Here is a 16,231-nt window from a genome sequence, read left to right as displayed (position 1 = left end):
CTAACATCTTGACCGACCAATCCTGAGATATATTCAATAATAATATTCAGTGATAATAAACCTTACACCAATCTTTCCACATTAATTTTAACAGTAATTTTGATATCCTTATAACGTATCTTTAAAGATTAGAAGAGATTGAGGCCACTATTATTCCATTACTAACACCAGCAAAACAAAAACTTAACTTATAAACCAATGTTGTAATATTATTATTATTATTATTATTATTATTATTATTATTCCCTAGCCGCACTCCATCACAAGAGGGCTAACGCAGACAAACATACACTGGAAGGAAGTGAATTAGGCAACTTTAATAGTGAATAAAATTGTATTAATAAGTAGGCAGCAGGTGTACATGAGAACATGTACGCCACTTACCGGTGTATTGAAACTCCTATTCCTTCCTTATTCTTACTTTGTAAATAGGAAAAATCACCTCTCATAGTGCATTGGCACTGCTGGTGGCTCCAAGTAGCCTGCGCAGTGGCCTCCACAGTATGCACTAGCCATGCATCTTGGTGGGTGTGCTATTTACCAACTGATGAGCCCAACTTAGCACACTGGGGCGAAACGCTGGCAACCAGGAATGATTATTATTATTATTATTCCCTAGCCGCACTCCATCACAAGAGGGCTAACGCAGACAAACATACACTGGAAATCTCATCAATCCCAGGTGCTTTTGTAGCTTTCGTCATTTGTGCTCATTATTCTGTCCTTGAAAACATCACGCACTGCATTCATTGAATTACGAGCAACATATCTAAAACAGTATAAGTCGCATATTATGAGGAACTAAGAAACTGTGTTAAAAATGACAGAGGTTTTTATAGAAACATCAAATTTCCTGTGTATCAACTATATCAAACCATAGTCTTTTTAAGCACCTAAAAAACAATTCTAGATGCACAAAAAGATACTATATTTTTTAACAAAACATGTTACTTGTATAACATAAAAAAAGGGTTAATACTAACTAGCCAAGTTTTAATATTTCCATGTAAAATAGCACTTGTTGTTTTAAAAACTGGTTAAATGGCAAAAAGTAGATTCTTTTATCAATTTTACATGATTCTATTGTACATAAGGTATACCAAATCATAGACTTTGCCAATTATATATAAAATAATTTTAGATGCACTAAATAATATTGTATTTTTCAAAAAAGACATGTTATTTGTATAGTACAATGGGCCTATGCTATTTAGCTATATTTTTAATGTTTTTCATGTAAGAATAGGACTTGCTATTGCATATTTTTAAAATTTTTGAATGTTCCTTGCTATAAAAAACTCAATGGCTGATGATGGCATAGTGGATTGCCGAAACCGGTACCAAAGATGTATTTTGTGATAAGTTAAATAAATATGTGATGTTCTAAATAGACCATTACGATAACGTATTGAATAGGTGGAACCTTTAGCTTTACTAAGCATTGTAAAATCTTGAGTCAATACGGACAAAAAATGAAGTTTTTAATACTAAATAGGAAAAACCACACCGAAACATTACGCAGGTATTCACCATTCTGCCACACAGTAGTTTGCCAAAGCATTATTGTGAATTGTGCATTAAAATAACATAAAACAAAACTGCATGTAACACAGTAACATACATGTTTACCGTAGCTCTGTAGTGACGTAAGATGGCGGCGGCCACAAGCTTCCGGCTTCACTTGCACCAATGCTACGAGATAGGGCGCTGCCAGTCTACTATATGTATGTGATCCCAACCCATATTCCTAGAAATCTCATCAATCCCAGGTGCTTTTGTAGCTTTCGTCATTTGTGCTCATTATTCTGTCCTTGAAAACATCACGCACTGCATTCATTGAATTACGAGCAACATATGCTGTAGCCCCATCTTTCAGGAAATATTTGAGTGGCCTTTCCTGTTCAGTCAGTTGAGGTGGAAACTAAATAATAATTCTATGTACTGGTCAGAATTAATGGTGGTGTTAAAAAATAAAAAAATAAAAAAGATTGTCCCTACAATTCTTTTAGCACTAATAGTGCACCAAACTCCTATTTTAAGGTAACAAAGTGCCATTTGATGAATTATTCTTGGATTATTATGTGGCCAATACCGGTTATTTTGCAAATTTACTTGTCCATGCAAACAAAACCATACATCATCAGAAAACAGCTTTAATTCAGGATTTATTTCACCACTTTTGACAGACTGAAGTAACCAATTGCAATATTGTTTTCTTGTGGCTGGATTTCTTGGGCTTAAACTTCGTACTTCTGTGACTTTGTGAGGATTAAATTTCAGTTTTCTTGATGCCCAATGTGCAGAAGAACATGAAACCTCACTTTTCTGAGCTTGTTCCCTTAAAGATTTTGGTGGGGATTATTCAAGTCTTTCACAACTATCCTGAATTCTTTTGTCAGTTCTTTTCCCTTAGCAGTGAAACAACAGTTTTTAATTCATTCACAATTTTCTGAATTCCATAACACATTGGCACTCACAATCCACGTTCATAGAATTCTCTTTTCAGTGCCCAGCAGATTCATGCTTTAAAAATCTACAGCACATGAAAATATGCTGCTAAGCACTTTATGTAATTCAGAAGCCATAATGAAATGAAATGGCTCGCCAGATGCAGGACTTTTGATTGGACTCCCGTAGGCGACATGCGCGTCGTGATGGGGATGAAGTGATGATGAAGAGGACACATACACCCAGTCCCGGTGCCAGGGGAATCAACCAATTATGGTTAAAATTCCCGTCCCTGCTGGGAATCGAACCTGGACCCCTTTGACCAAAGGCTAGCATGCTAACAATTTAGCCATAAAGCCAGGCTTCAGCAGCCATGAAATGTACTAAATCAAAAGGTTACTCCTGTATACGAAGCAATCACTCTGTACGCTGTATGGAAGCTTACCACAGACTCGCTGAGAACATGACATTGCTGAGCAAGCTACAGTATATCGGTCAGGCAGCTATTGCATCGATCTTGGCCGCCAGTGACGGTTCAGTTGCCGGCTACCGCGTGTGCGTATGTATGGCAGAATATGGTGCTCAAAATCATTTTCATGCATTTTACTCACAATGTTTACAGTTTATGCTCAAAATCATTATCATGCATTATTATGCATTTAATCACCACTTTTACAGTTTATGCTGAAAATGTTCCCCATGCGCTGCCAAAATAATCGGCATCTCCTAATGAAGTTTTCGGTTACTCTACCAAGTTCTTCAGCACTAATGGATGCAATTGCAACTCGCATATTGTCTTTAAATTCATCTAGTGTGTGAGGGTTGTTCCCATAAACTACATTTTTTAACAGTCCCCACAAATAAAAATCACATGCCGTTAAATGTGGGCTACGAGGTGGCCACAGATTTTTACTTATGATCCTCGTACCAAAAACGCTTCAGTAAGGAGATAACGACCTTTACGTCTATTTTTATTGTTTACTGAACCTGTAGGTTTGAATCTCTTGGCCAGTTGTTTTATTGTCCGATTGACAGGAATGGGTCTCCCTGAAAATTTCGCTCGAAACTTTTGTCTTGTCCTAGCACATGATTTTCTGCACTTAATGTAAGTATTATGCAGATATACACGTTCATGTAACAAATATTTCACATACATTACAGCACTATACACAATCACAATAAAACACTATACAATAAGACATATAGTACGCAGTAGCCTCATTGAACACCCTACTATCTCAGAGTTCAGCTCTCGATAACTGCAGAGTGCCAGAAACCGCACGCACGCCAGCAGCCGGTAGCGACCTGTCATCGGGGGCCAAGTTAGAGTGATAAACTCCCTTCCAAGCATAAATAAAGACCCTGTATTACCTTGCTAAACTGTTTAAACATGTAAATAATTATTTTAACAAACAACTGTCACTATGATCGAATATATCTACCGTAATAGATAAACAAGCTTCCTAATATGGTACTTACCTATATGTTTGTACATTAAAAAAATATTTTATTTTGAATACTATGAGTGAGTTGCCTGCTGCCATTTCTTGATGGATACAGTACTTTTGTATCCATCTCTTGGCACAGGCCAGAATAAAGTGTAGTTTTCACCAAAGTCCCAGTCTCATCCATGGCTGTGACAATATGGAAGCTGCTGGGGTATGGGTGCTGCTAAGTAATGACATTCAGAGCACGGCTAGTGCATCTGAGTGTTATGAAAGGTGTTGCTCATAGGGTCTGTCGTGCTGCAATAGCACTTTCTGACCAAGTGAGGAAAGCAATGGCAAACTACCTCACTCCTCGGCTTGCCTAGTACGCCTCATTTAGGTGCTGCCATTGGTTTTTGCGGTTTCTTTATAACCGCATAACCTTTGGTGGTGCTATTTGAGGATCCAACCAGCCTCTGGGCTGATGACCTGACAGACACTATGAGTGAAAAATAAATAAGACTTTCTTGAAGTTTCCTTCTCTAGTTGAAACATGAAAACTAGATCTCAGATAGCTCCATTCCTCTGATAGATATGAAGCAATTTATTCACTGGAAACAAGGAATCCATCACTTAATACTAGAAAAAAATTCCATCATCAGCTATTACAGGAAAGAATCCAGATGTCATTAAAATGTCAAGGAAATTAGGTTATGCTTTTTATCGTTGTACTGGAAGGTCCTTATATATATCAGTTTGCAATTCTGATGCTTGCTTAGATGCTAATGCTTGTTGTTTAGAGGGGCCTAACATCTAGGTCATCAGCGTAGCTCAGGTGGCAGAGCACTCGCATATCACGTGTGAGGTTTGCAATTCTATTGAAATATATACCCCAACCAATCCTACACACCATACACTCACACCATTTATCACAGATAATAGCTGCATAAGACATTAATGATGTTACCGACATTAGTCATATCTCAGTCACTTATCAAAGCCAATGATCAAAACTGAGAGAGGTCGATGAAAGGAACAAATTCGTTTTAGAATACCAGTGTGTGCTGTAAACACTGATTTCTACAGAGACTGATTAGGGATTAACATTTAGTAAACTTGTTTATCTTACTATTTTGTTTATTTATATACAGTAGACTCGTGATTAACTGAGGGAATTGTTGGAAAATAAACATAATTTTCTCTATCAGTCCAGTGCTAGATGGCATGTCAATGAACTTGAAATGGTACCATAGAGATATGGGGCTGCTGGCCACTAATTAGATCGAACAGTGCCTGTTGCTGGATCGAGTAGTAATGCGCCGTCCCTTGCTACTGCTAGATCGAGCCCTGTTCTCAGAATTTGCACCGCCTGCACTCCTCCCACGCTTGCGATTCTCGGAACCCCGGTCACATGTCTTTTCGCTCGGCTAACATCGTGCTTCATTTATTTGCTTCCTGTCAGGGCAAGGATGAAGGCAAATCTATAAAAAATGTTGCTGCTGATTACGGAGTTGGTGAAGTGACTAATAGAGATTGGAGATGTAAGGGGAAAGACACTGGAAAGTGGGCGAGTTAATGTGTGAGCAGGCGCAGTGGTTTAGCATGGAAAATGATGAAAAATGGCAAATATGAGCAGATGTCTCAGGTTTTATATTTTGTGATTTTCACATTAGCGAAGTGTGGGACGTCCAGTAAGTGGTCCTATGATACAAGCTAAGGTAACAGAATTTCAAAAAAATTAAGGACAGTGAAGAAGGTTTTTTAGCAAATGATGGATGAGTAGACAGATGGAAGAACTGAATTTTGAAATTGGTTAGAATTTGCTCCTGGTACTGAGGCTAACGAGCCCCTTTATATAGCATCTATATTTTAAAAAATACACAGAATAATTATTACAAAGAACCAAAGGAGAAAATTAAAATCTAGAGTTTGAAATCTGAAGCACACACGCTTAAACATTATAAATGCAAACTACATAAAAATAATATACAGTGGTTAACTTGAAGAATTTTGCCTGGAGCATGGCATTGTAAAGAAGTGAAACATAGATGGTACCTAGCTCAGAAAGAAAGAGAAGAGAGAGGCTTTTGATATGTGATGTTAAAGAAGAATGCTGAAGGTGAGATGGAAAGATCGAATCACAAATGAAGAGATACTGAACTGAATTGGTGAGAGGAGATCAATTTGGTTAAATTTGATGAGAAGAAGATAGAATGATAGGACACATCTTAAGACACCCAGGACTAGTTCAATTGGTTTTTGAGGGAAGTGTAGGTGGTAAGAACAGTAAGGGAAGACCAAGGTGTGAATATGACAATTCTGGTTAAAAAGTTTCATACATTTTTTCTTTCATTCTAATGGTGAGTGAACAGCTGTGTGTACTATAACATATTAAAATAGAGTCTTGATTAAAATTACAATATCGTCTCAAACTTAAAACTTCTGAAGTTTTTGTCTTTATATACATGTTAGTTTGACTGGTTTTGTACTTTAATCCTCATGTGACTTTAACACATTACAGGCATTAATTAATATTGACGGTCGGATACATCTATGTTGGTCATTTTTCAAACCATAAACTTAAATTGATTAACCCTACAATGTCAACTGGTCACTGCTCTTTCATATTACAGTGAACAGCTTGTTGAGACTCTTCCAACAGAAGAGCATGCACAGCTATGGAATTATCTAACTGTAAAGTCCAAAAGTTTGTATTCTCTTCTAGAGGGAAAATAAGAAGAGGAAATATTACACATCACTTCATAAGACTGAAATGTTACTTACAAAGTAATCTATACATATAATAAGAGTTTTGTCTGTACGTTGTTCAGAAGTAAAAATAATTTATATTTATGTCCACAGTAAGAAGGAAATGCAATTTTCTGTCTATCTGGGGTGTATGCATGTGCATCACAAGAAAATGGCTGCACCTAATTTAATGAAAATCGGTATGTAAAGTCTAGGCTCTAAATAATTTTATTCCTGCTGAGCAGAATGGAAGTTTAAGGGAAGGCTTACAATTTCATTTTCAAATATCTATGTTCTTAGAGGTCCTGTTGATAAAATACTACATAACAAAAGTTATAGAGAATAAAATTCCCGATCATTTATGTCCATACATAGTTTTACCATACCGGCTATGATAACAGAGATATTCATGAATTTCGATTTTTGTTGCTTGGTCCATATCAAAGCTGAATCACAAGAAAATGGCTGAACACAATTTTATGAAAATTGGTATGTAAAGTCACTACAGTGTAGGCTATAAAATAATTTTATTCATGTTAGGTGAAATGCTAGTTACAAGAAGGGCTAAAACTTAATTCTCAAATATTTATATTTATATTATTAGTTGTCCTATCAATAAATACTAACATAACAAATGTTATAGAAATACAATTTCTGATCATTTATGTCTTATTCAGTTTTACCATACTGGCTATGATAACATATCAATGGTCATGGAAATATTGTTCAATTATTTTAAATGGCAACGGTGATGGTTTATATCATGAACATTTTAAGTTGAAAACTGTGTGGTCAGCAACCCATATTGGCAAGGAAAATTGTGAAGATGACTATCAAAATGAGAAAAAAAAATTGTGAAGGAACGATCACTTGAAGGATAAGACAAGAGGGAGTCATGAAAGGAGGAAGGACGACTCCTTTTTTCACTTGATGGCCTAATATCACAGAGTCGGGAGAAAACTAAATGTGAAGGCCTGCAATATCGAAAGCGCATAAAACAGACCAACAACAACATTACACTGACTATTGTTTGATGTGATGTGTTTTGTCTTTTCTGCTAACACTCATCTCCGATAGATGGCATTACTGCTACATGCCGTGTGAGCTAAAGAAGTTACTTACTACAGGAGAATATTGGTGGAAAGTAGCTATCTCAATCGGAAGCCATATTTCTGGTTTTGAAAATTTTCTTTTTTAGCATGCCATTCCTCTGGTTCATACATGCTCTAGTAACTACGGCTACATGACACACTTGCTCATCATAGCATTCCAGCTATTTGATCCCTACAGTGAGGTGGTAACAGGAATGGGAAGTATGCACACTTAACAGAAAATGGCAGAGCAGTATTCGCTGCTGTCTGTAGGCGGGTCATTACAGCTCTGGAACTTGACATTGTTAGAGCGCCAGCAAAGTAACTGTTCATAAAAAGTGAGAAACTGTGACATTTTTCATTTGATCAAGCATTTCATATGTTGGCATTGCCTTTAACCACAACAATCTAGAATATAGTTGGTTAATATTGTATTCTGACAAGAATAATGACGTCATTGTAATGACCTATGTCAAATTCAGTTTAATATTTGTTTGTTTGTGTCCGTTACAGCATCACAGGAAAATGGATGAGTGGATTTTAATGAAACTTGGTATTTCAGTTTAGAATAAGATTGAGTAGGGTCTGAGCTATAAGTTATTGGAAAAATTTCTGCAGGAAAGGGTGTTTCAAAAGAGGCCTAAAGCATAAAACACAATGTATCTCTCTTATGGTTCATTTTACACAAAAATAGCACATGGCAACATTTATTTAGAATTTTTATACTATACCTTTCTCTGATACAGTGAAACGGGAAATATCAGTGGCAGTCATGGGGAAGTATAAGTTCAAGAGCCAGTAACTAACTCTATAGACTGTAAAGAGAGTTCCTATGGCAGTCGTTCCAGCAACGTCTTAAAGGGTTTGTTCACCTGTCAGTATTTTTAAAAATATTAACCCAATACTTGGTTTTCTTTTATACTGTAAAGAGGAGATCAAATCAAGATCAAGATACAAAAAAATATATATATATTGAAAAGGACTACAGAGAGCAAGGAAGCGAGTACATCACAACAAGCTGCTGATGGATATAGAGGCATGCTGACTTGTGTGCCTTAGAATCTGGGGAAGAATATGACAAAAATGTAATCATGCACATGCTAAGTGATTAGCCCATCAACAATGGGTACTACAGATAGTGGTAGATAAATCAGAGCAGAAAATCCACATTCATCAATGATTACATTAAAATACTCTAAAGTTTATTTGGCATTTCTTATATACATTTCATTTAAATTATATACAGTTGTAAATATACAAACCATTAATAAATTACAGTCTTAATCATTCTTTAGAGATTGGAATGCTTATTGCATTGAAGTTACCATTGTGATAAAGACTGTATTACAAAACCAAGGATGTGAATGGAATATTTTCTTAACAGAACAGAGGCAGTTAATGACATCATTCATTTAAACATACAAATGCACATAGTGTCTGAACGACAAATGTTAAGCCTTACCAACATATCAACAATGTTAATTTTGATTCAAAGATATGATTTTAAAAATATATAAATTTAGGAAATTAAAATTAATGAACACTTTTGACATTTGCATGAAACTTGACAGCATAATGAATGATAAATACTGTATGTAGTTAATATATACTGATAGTATTAAAGGATATAAAAAATGGAATCAAGTTTTAAAAGAAAGGGTCTATTCCGAGATATAAAAAATTCAGAAAGGAGAAATTTTATACCATTACTATGGAAAAATGTGATATGGTATGAATAAGAGCAGGAGCTGGATGAGGAAAATGAATGATGATGATGATGATGATGATGATGATGATGAAAAAAAAAAAGAACATTAGTCCATGAACATAGTTTCCCCCAAAAAATACAACAGTAGGTGAAATACATTCTAGATATGACCTTTACAATTAACTTACACAGTTACACAATAATCTTTGTTCAACGTTGGATTAAGTATATTTCTCACATTTGTTTGAATTGGTTACCAACAAAGAAAAAGCAGTTGATATATTCCACTATGACTTCACATGTTCCCTCAAAAACAAGATAAACTCTTCTTTTACTACTGGTACCTATTAAAGACTGATAAAAAATGGAGGAGAGAAAATCTCTAGATCCTTCTATTCCAAGAAAAATATACACGACATAGATCTAACTTAGAACAACATACAAATGGTTTTCAAAATACAAAGTATGCCAGAATTTTGTACCACAAGAGTTTGTACATTTACTAACATGATGTTACTTTGTCGCAGCACTGTTTTGAATACCATAGCCTGGGTCAGGTTAGAATCTTCAAATCTTGGACTATCACAAGATACAAAATAACTATTGCTGCCATAACACTCCAATATATTATGAGAATGATAGCCCATTAGTTTCCATAGTATGTACTTGCCATTCATTATGAAGTTTGTTCTCTGCAGTTTTAAATTAGGAAACAAATTCTAAAATTATACATTTACAATTAAAAACCTAAAAATCCACAATCACTTTTAGTATAACACAATAATCCAAAAAAACTAGGACCTCAGTTTCAAGGAGATTGTTATCTAGTCATATTTTCCCTTAAAACAATAATCACCACCTACACCAATAACAAGTAAGAAAATAAAGTCTCTGACCACTGACTGTCTATTAGAATATGAAGAAAATACAAGAGAAGGCTACATTTCTCCTTAGATTTGCATCAGTGCATGTCATAACATGTCTCCACCTACTCAAGTCACCATATCTCTGCAGGAAATACCATAAATCTATCATTCTAGTGTTGTGTACAAAACAATGTACATAATTTTGAGATGTCTGTTTCATGATTGAATAAATTCACAGAGTAAATTTCAAGTGAATAATAGAATAATATGCATTTTCATTCTTTTAACAGTTCTTAATGTGGGTTATAATTTATGTCTTCCAAGACATGGACTACAATGTCTTATGTTCCCAAAACTTATCAGCAGTAATATTACCCTAACTGACAATTTTTATATTGTTGTTAGCTCAAGTGTACTGTGTGTCTTCTCCTGCCTCTGCATTTCAGAGTAATGTCCTGAAAGATGTTCTTTAATGAGCCAGAGAGCCTTCAAGGCAATACAATTCTGCTACCTCAGTCACAGGAGGCAAGCACCTAACAACTATCTCTTGAGTGAGGAGTTCCAGAAGAATTGATTGGACTTAATTAAAAATATAGTTATAAGGCAACATTAGGACTGAAACTGATTTGCTTCCTGAAAGAAAAAAAGAACGTAGGAGGGAGGAGAGGGGTTATTAGACATTCTCAAGAAATGTTCCTGAATATACACATTTATTTTTTTTGTTTCATTTACTACAGTAAAATATTTTCAGGATGTTTCCTTAATCTCCTCTTAGCTTTTCAACACAACAGGTTATAAGGGAATTTAAAATTTGCGTATAATAAATAATCATCGTGGGTTACAATGGACCATTCTGATCAACATTTATGTAAATGCAGTGCCAACCAACAAACATTATGCAAATTTTGAAGTTACAGACTTGTTTGTGAAATTTTATTATAATTTAAAAACTGTCCTGAAATAAATCTTTTCTAATTATTGGTCTGTACTAGGGCTATTTTAAAAGATGTTACAAATTTACAAAACCATGACTGGTGTGTTAAGAACTAATGATTTCTCAATATTTGAAGCCTTTTTCTATGTTGAATATCTTACTCACGGGACAGCTCAGGGAAAACCTATCAATCTCTGACAACAACTACAGGTACAGTAGTGTTGAGGTTCATAACTGAAAAGTAGTTTTATAGACTTGTAATTTCTTTGATAATGTATTTCTTGGATTTGTTGAGCTAAATCTCTCAAAGATACGGTACACATAATTCTCTTATTTTCCTTCAAAGCAATGGAATTCTACATTCAATATCCAATTATTCAAGGTTTGTTGAATTTTAAAATATGAAGAACATAATGGAGCAATGCAATCAAGAAAACTCTACAAATACCTTCATTAGGACTGAAGTGCTTAGGGTGCAGAAAACCATAACGGTTTGGAGTGAATGAAATAGTTTACAATAACAATAATGCTCTGTGTTTAACATTTGTTTAAACACTCTTGGTCTTAAGAGATATGAATATGTCAGGATTTAATCCTGAAAAGCGATTCTTTAATTTACACAGACATATTGTAAGGGGAAAATGTAGTAATGCTGATGGTTTGGTCCTAATGACAGACTGTGCCAAAAGCCTGCAGTCTAATATCTTGGAACGTGAAAATAGGTGCAATGAGTATGATGAGTATGATATGAAAATTAGTTATGTCAGCAGGTAAGAAACCAAAGAGAACTGAGTGTCAGGTTGCAATTACAAAGCTGGAACAGGTAGGTAATTTCAAGTATTTAGGATGTGTGTTCTTCCAGGATGGTAGTATAGTAAGTGAGATTGAATCAAGGTGCAGCAAAGCTAATGCAGTGAGTTCACAGTTGTTATCCACAGTATTCAGTAAGAAGGAAGTCAGCCCCTGGATGAAACTATCTTTACTCCTGTCTGTTTCAGACCAACTTTGCTTTATGGGAGTGAAAGCTAGGTAGAATCAGGATAAGTTAGAATAGATATGAAAGTAGAGAGCATGACTGCTGGTACAAACAGGTGGGAGCAGTGCTAGGAGGGTACTCAGGATGAGGAGATAAAGGATAAGTTACGAATGAACTTGATGGATGACGCTGTATGTATAAACCAGCTTCGGTGGTAGGGACATGTGAGGCAAATGGAGGAGGATAGGTTACTTAAGTGAATAATGGACTCTGTTATGAAGGGTGGGACAAGTACAGGGAGACTAAGATGGCAATGGTTAGACTCAGTTTCTAACGATTTAAAAATGTGAGGTATAGAATTAAATGAGGCTACAGATCTAGTCACAAATAGGGGATTAAGGTAGCAGTTAGTAAATTCACAGGGGTTTGCACAGAGGCATAACAGTCTATAACGGAGATGTACAGTATGTACGTACGATATAGCATAAAAAGTTATGCAGATATTCAATCTCACTTTCTTGCGAGCACCTAAGCAACTGAGTTACAAAGATGATGATGATCATCAATTCTCCACTCCAGCAAGTCGAGTGTGAGTTACAAAGGTAATTAAATATTTCAGTTTGCATTTTGTATTGTATGGCGAAATAATACAATTTAAGAAAAAAAGTTTCAACATGATTAGTGTAAATTGGAGTGATAAGAAATCTACTGTTATAGTGAAAACAAACTTTTAATCATTCACATCTAGAATGTTTAGGAATAACTACAGGCATACAAAATTCTTCAACTTACTTTCTGCATTCCAAACATATACTAACTGTTTTTCTAGAATGTTTAGGAATAACTACAGGCATACAAAATTCTTCAACTTACTTCCTGCATTCCAAACATATACTAACTGTTTTTCTAGAATGTTTAGGAATAACTACAGGCATACAAAATTCTTCAACTTACTTCCTGCATTCCAAACATATACTAACTGTTTTTGTGTTTTTCACATCCATGAATTTGTGATGCAAAAAGTTGAGAGATATTGTCCCTGTTAACACAGCCAGTATTGAGGAATAATGTTTAATGTTTTAAATTTTGAAGGCAGAATAACTAACCAAAAGAAGTTGCTCATTGTTCACATGAAAAATGTGTATTTAAGAGAGCTTTTTAAAGTGATTTGCACTTAACATTAATGTAACTTATTAAATTAGTAAACATTTTATCAGTTCTGTAAGGAGGGAACAAGTTGTGCAATTGAGTGGATAGGGGTTGGCTGAATAATAAAAACATATATCCTAAAGCAAGGACCAGTAACTTGTCAATTGCAATCTAACTGTAAAACGCAAGACCAGATTTAGTAGATCATGAGCTTTAAGGAGAGAAAAATAATTTCTAGAACTGATTCAAACCCCTGCATTAAATCCCCATGCAAATACTAGGAGAAGACAGTTTTGCATTTTGCTTTCACTTGTTCATGTGTGAGCAGGATCTGCAAAAGTTAAAAAAATATTATTTCCCTCCCATGCGTATGTTATAGTGAGGCTGTACTGCATCCTAAATATAACCATCATATTTATCCATTTATTTTAAGACTGTCAATCTGACAAAGCTTAACATAACACATACATACAATACATAATTATATTAATGAATCTGAATAGAAGTGACCTTTGAAGAATACAATTTTGAAAATCTATAGGCCTATTATATAAAATAAGACTTTTGTCTGTACACTGCTCAGAATTTGAAAAGAATGGTACTTCTGTATCGGTCATGTCCACTACAAACGAGGAAATGCACTTTTACTTTTCTGTAATTTCTCTGTCTGTCTGTCTGTATGTATGTATGTATGTATGTATGTATGTATGTATGTACACTGACTGACAGAGCAAATGCAACACCAAGAAGGAGTGGTCAGAACTTTATGCCAATTGCAGGGTAGACTGACGTCACTGAGGTATGCTCATGATGTGAAATGCGCCGCTGTACTGCGCACGTAACGAACGATAAATGGGACACGGCGTTGGCGAATGGCCCACTTCGTACCGTGATTTCTCAGCCGACAGTCATTGTAGAACGTGTTGTCGTGTGCCACAGGACACGTGTATAGCTAAGAATGCCAGGCCGCCGTCAACGGAGGCATTTCCAGCAGACAGACGACTTTACGAGGGGTATGGTGATCGGGCTGAGAAGGGCAGGTTGGTCGCTTCGTCAAATCGCAGCCGATACCCATAGGGATGTGTCCACGGTGCAGCGCCTGTGGCGAAGATGGTTGGCGCAGGGACATGTGGCACGTGCGAGGGGTCCAGGCGCAGCCCGAGTGACGTCAGCACGCGAGGATCGGCGCATCCGCCGCCAAGCGGTGGCAGCCCCGCACGCCACGTCAACCGCCATTCTTCAGCATGTGCAAGACACCCTGGCTGTTCCAATATCGACCAGAACAATTTCCCGTCGATTGGTTGAAGGAGGCCTGCACTCCCGGCGTCCGCTCAGAAGACTACCATTGACTCCACAGCATAGACGTGCACGCCTGGCATGGTGCCGGGCTAGAGCGACTTGGATGAGGGAATGGCGGAACGTCGTGTTCTCCGATGAGTCACGCTTCTGTTCTGTCAGTGATAGTCACCGCAGACAAGTGTGGCGTCGGCGTAGAGAAAAGTCAAATCCGGCAGTAACTGTGGAGCGCCCTACCGCTAGACAACGCGGCATCATGGTTTGGGGCGCTATTGCGTATGATTCCACGTCACCTCTAGTGCGTATTCAAGGCACGTTAAATGCCCACCGCTACGTGCAGCGTGTGCTGCGGCCGGTGGCACTCCCGTACTTTCAGGGGCTGCCCAATGCTCTGTTTCAGCAGGATAATGCCCGCCCACACACTGCTCGCATCTCCCAACAGGCTCTACGAGGCGTACAGATGCTTCCGTGGCCAGCGTACTCTCAGGATCTCTCACCAATCGAACACGTGTGGGATCTCATTGGACGCCGTTTGCAAACTCTGCCCCAGCCTCGTACGGACGACCAACTGTGGCAAATGGTTGACAGAGATTGGAGAACCATCCCTCAGGACACCATCCGCACTCTTATTGACTCTGTACCTCGACGTGTTTCTGCGTGCATCGCCGCTCGCGGTGGTCCTACATCCTACTGAGTCGATGCCGTGCGCATTGTGTAACCTGCATATCGGTTTGAAATAAACATCAATTATTCATCCGTGCCATCTCTGTTTTTTCCCCAACTTTCATCCCTTTCGAACCACTCCTTCTTGGTGTTGCATTTGCTCTGTCAGTCAGTGTATGTATGTACACGCATCACAAGAAAACAGCTGAAAAGAATTTAATGAAAATCGGTCTGTAATGGAAAATTCTAAGTTCCCATGGAGGGAATTAGATATTTTTCACCAATAGAGCTTGTCGAAAACAGATCAGATGTAAGTCTTTTCAGGCGTTTGCTCTAAGATGAAACGCAGGTTAATAGAGCAAACGCCTGGAAAGCCTTACATCTGATCTGTAATCGGTATGTAAGTCGGGGTATGTGCCACTATAATCTGGGCTACAAATCATTTCATTCACGCTGAGTAAAATAGTAGTTTAAGGGGAGGCCTAAAATTTAATTCTCAAATATTTATATTATTAGTGGTCCTATCGATAAATACTACATAACTAAAGTTATATAGAATTCAATTTCCGATCATTTATGTCTTATACATTTTTACCATACTGGCAATGATAACACAGATATTTATGAATTTGTATTTTTGTTGCTAAGTCCATATCAACGCCGAGCCACGAGAAACGGGTTAACAAAATTTAATGAAAATCGGTACAGCCCTATAGAGTCAGGAAATACGAAACTACAGTCTAAGCTATAAACAATTGTAGTTTAGGGAAGGTGCCTAAAATTTAATTTTTAAATACCTATGTTATTGGTCCTATTGATAAGTACTACATAATAAAGTTTATAGAGAACACAATTTCCAATCTTTTATGTTTTATTCAGTTTTACCGTACTGATTGTGATAAGGGTGGTATTTCAGAGTCGGAAG

This window comes from Anabrus simplex, chromosome 5, assembly GCF_040414725.1.
Source record: "Anabrus simplex isolate iqAnaSimp1 chromosome 5, ASM4041472v1, whole genome shotgun sequence".
Taxonomy (NCBI): Eukaryota; Metazoa; Arthropoda; class Insecta; order Orthoptera; family Tettigoniidae; genus Anabrus; species Anabrus simplex.
Note: the sequence above shows the minus strand (reverse complement) of the source record.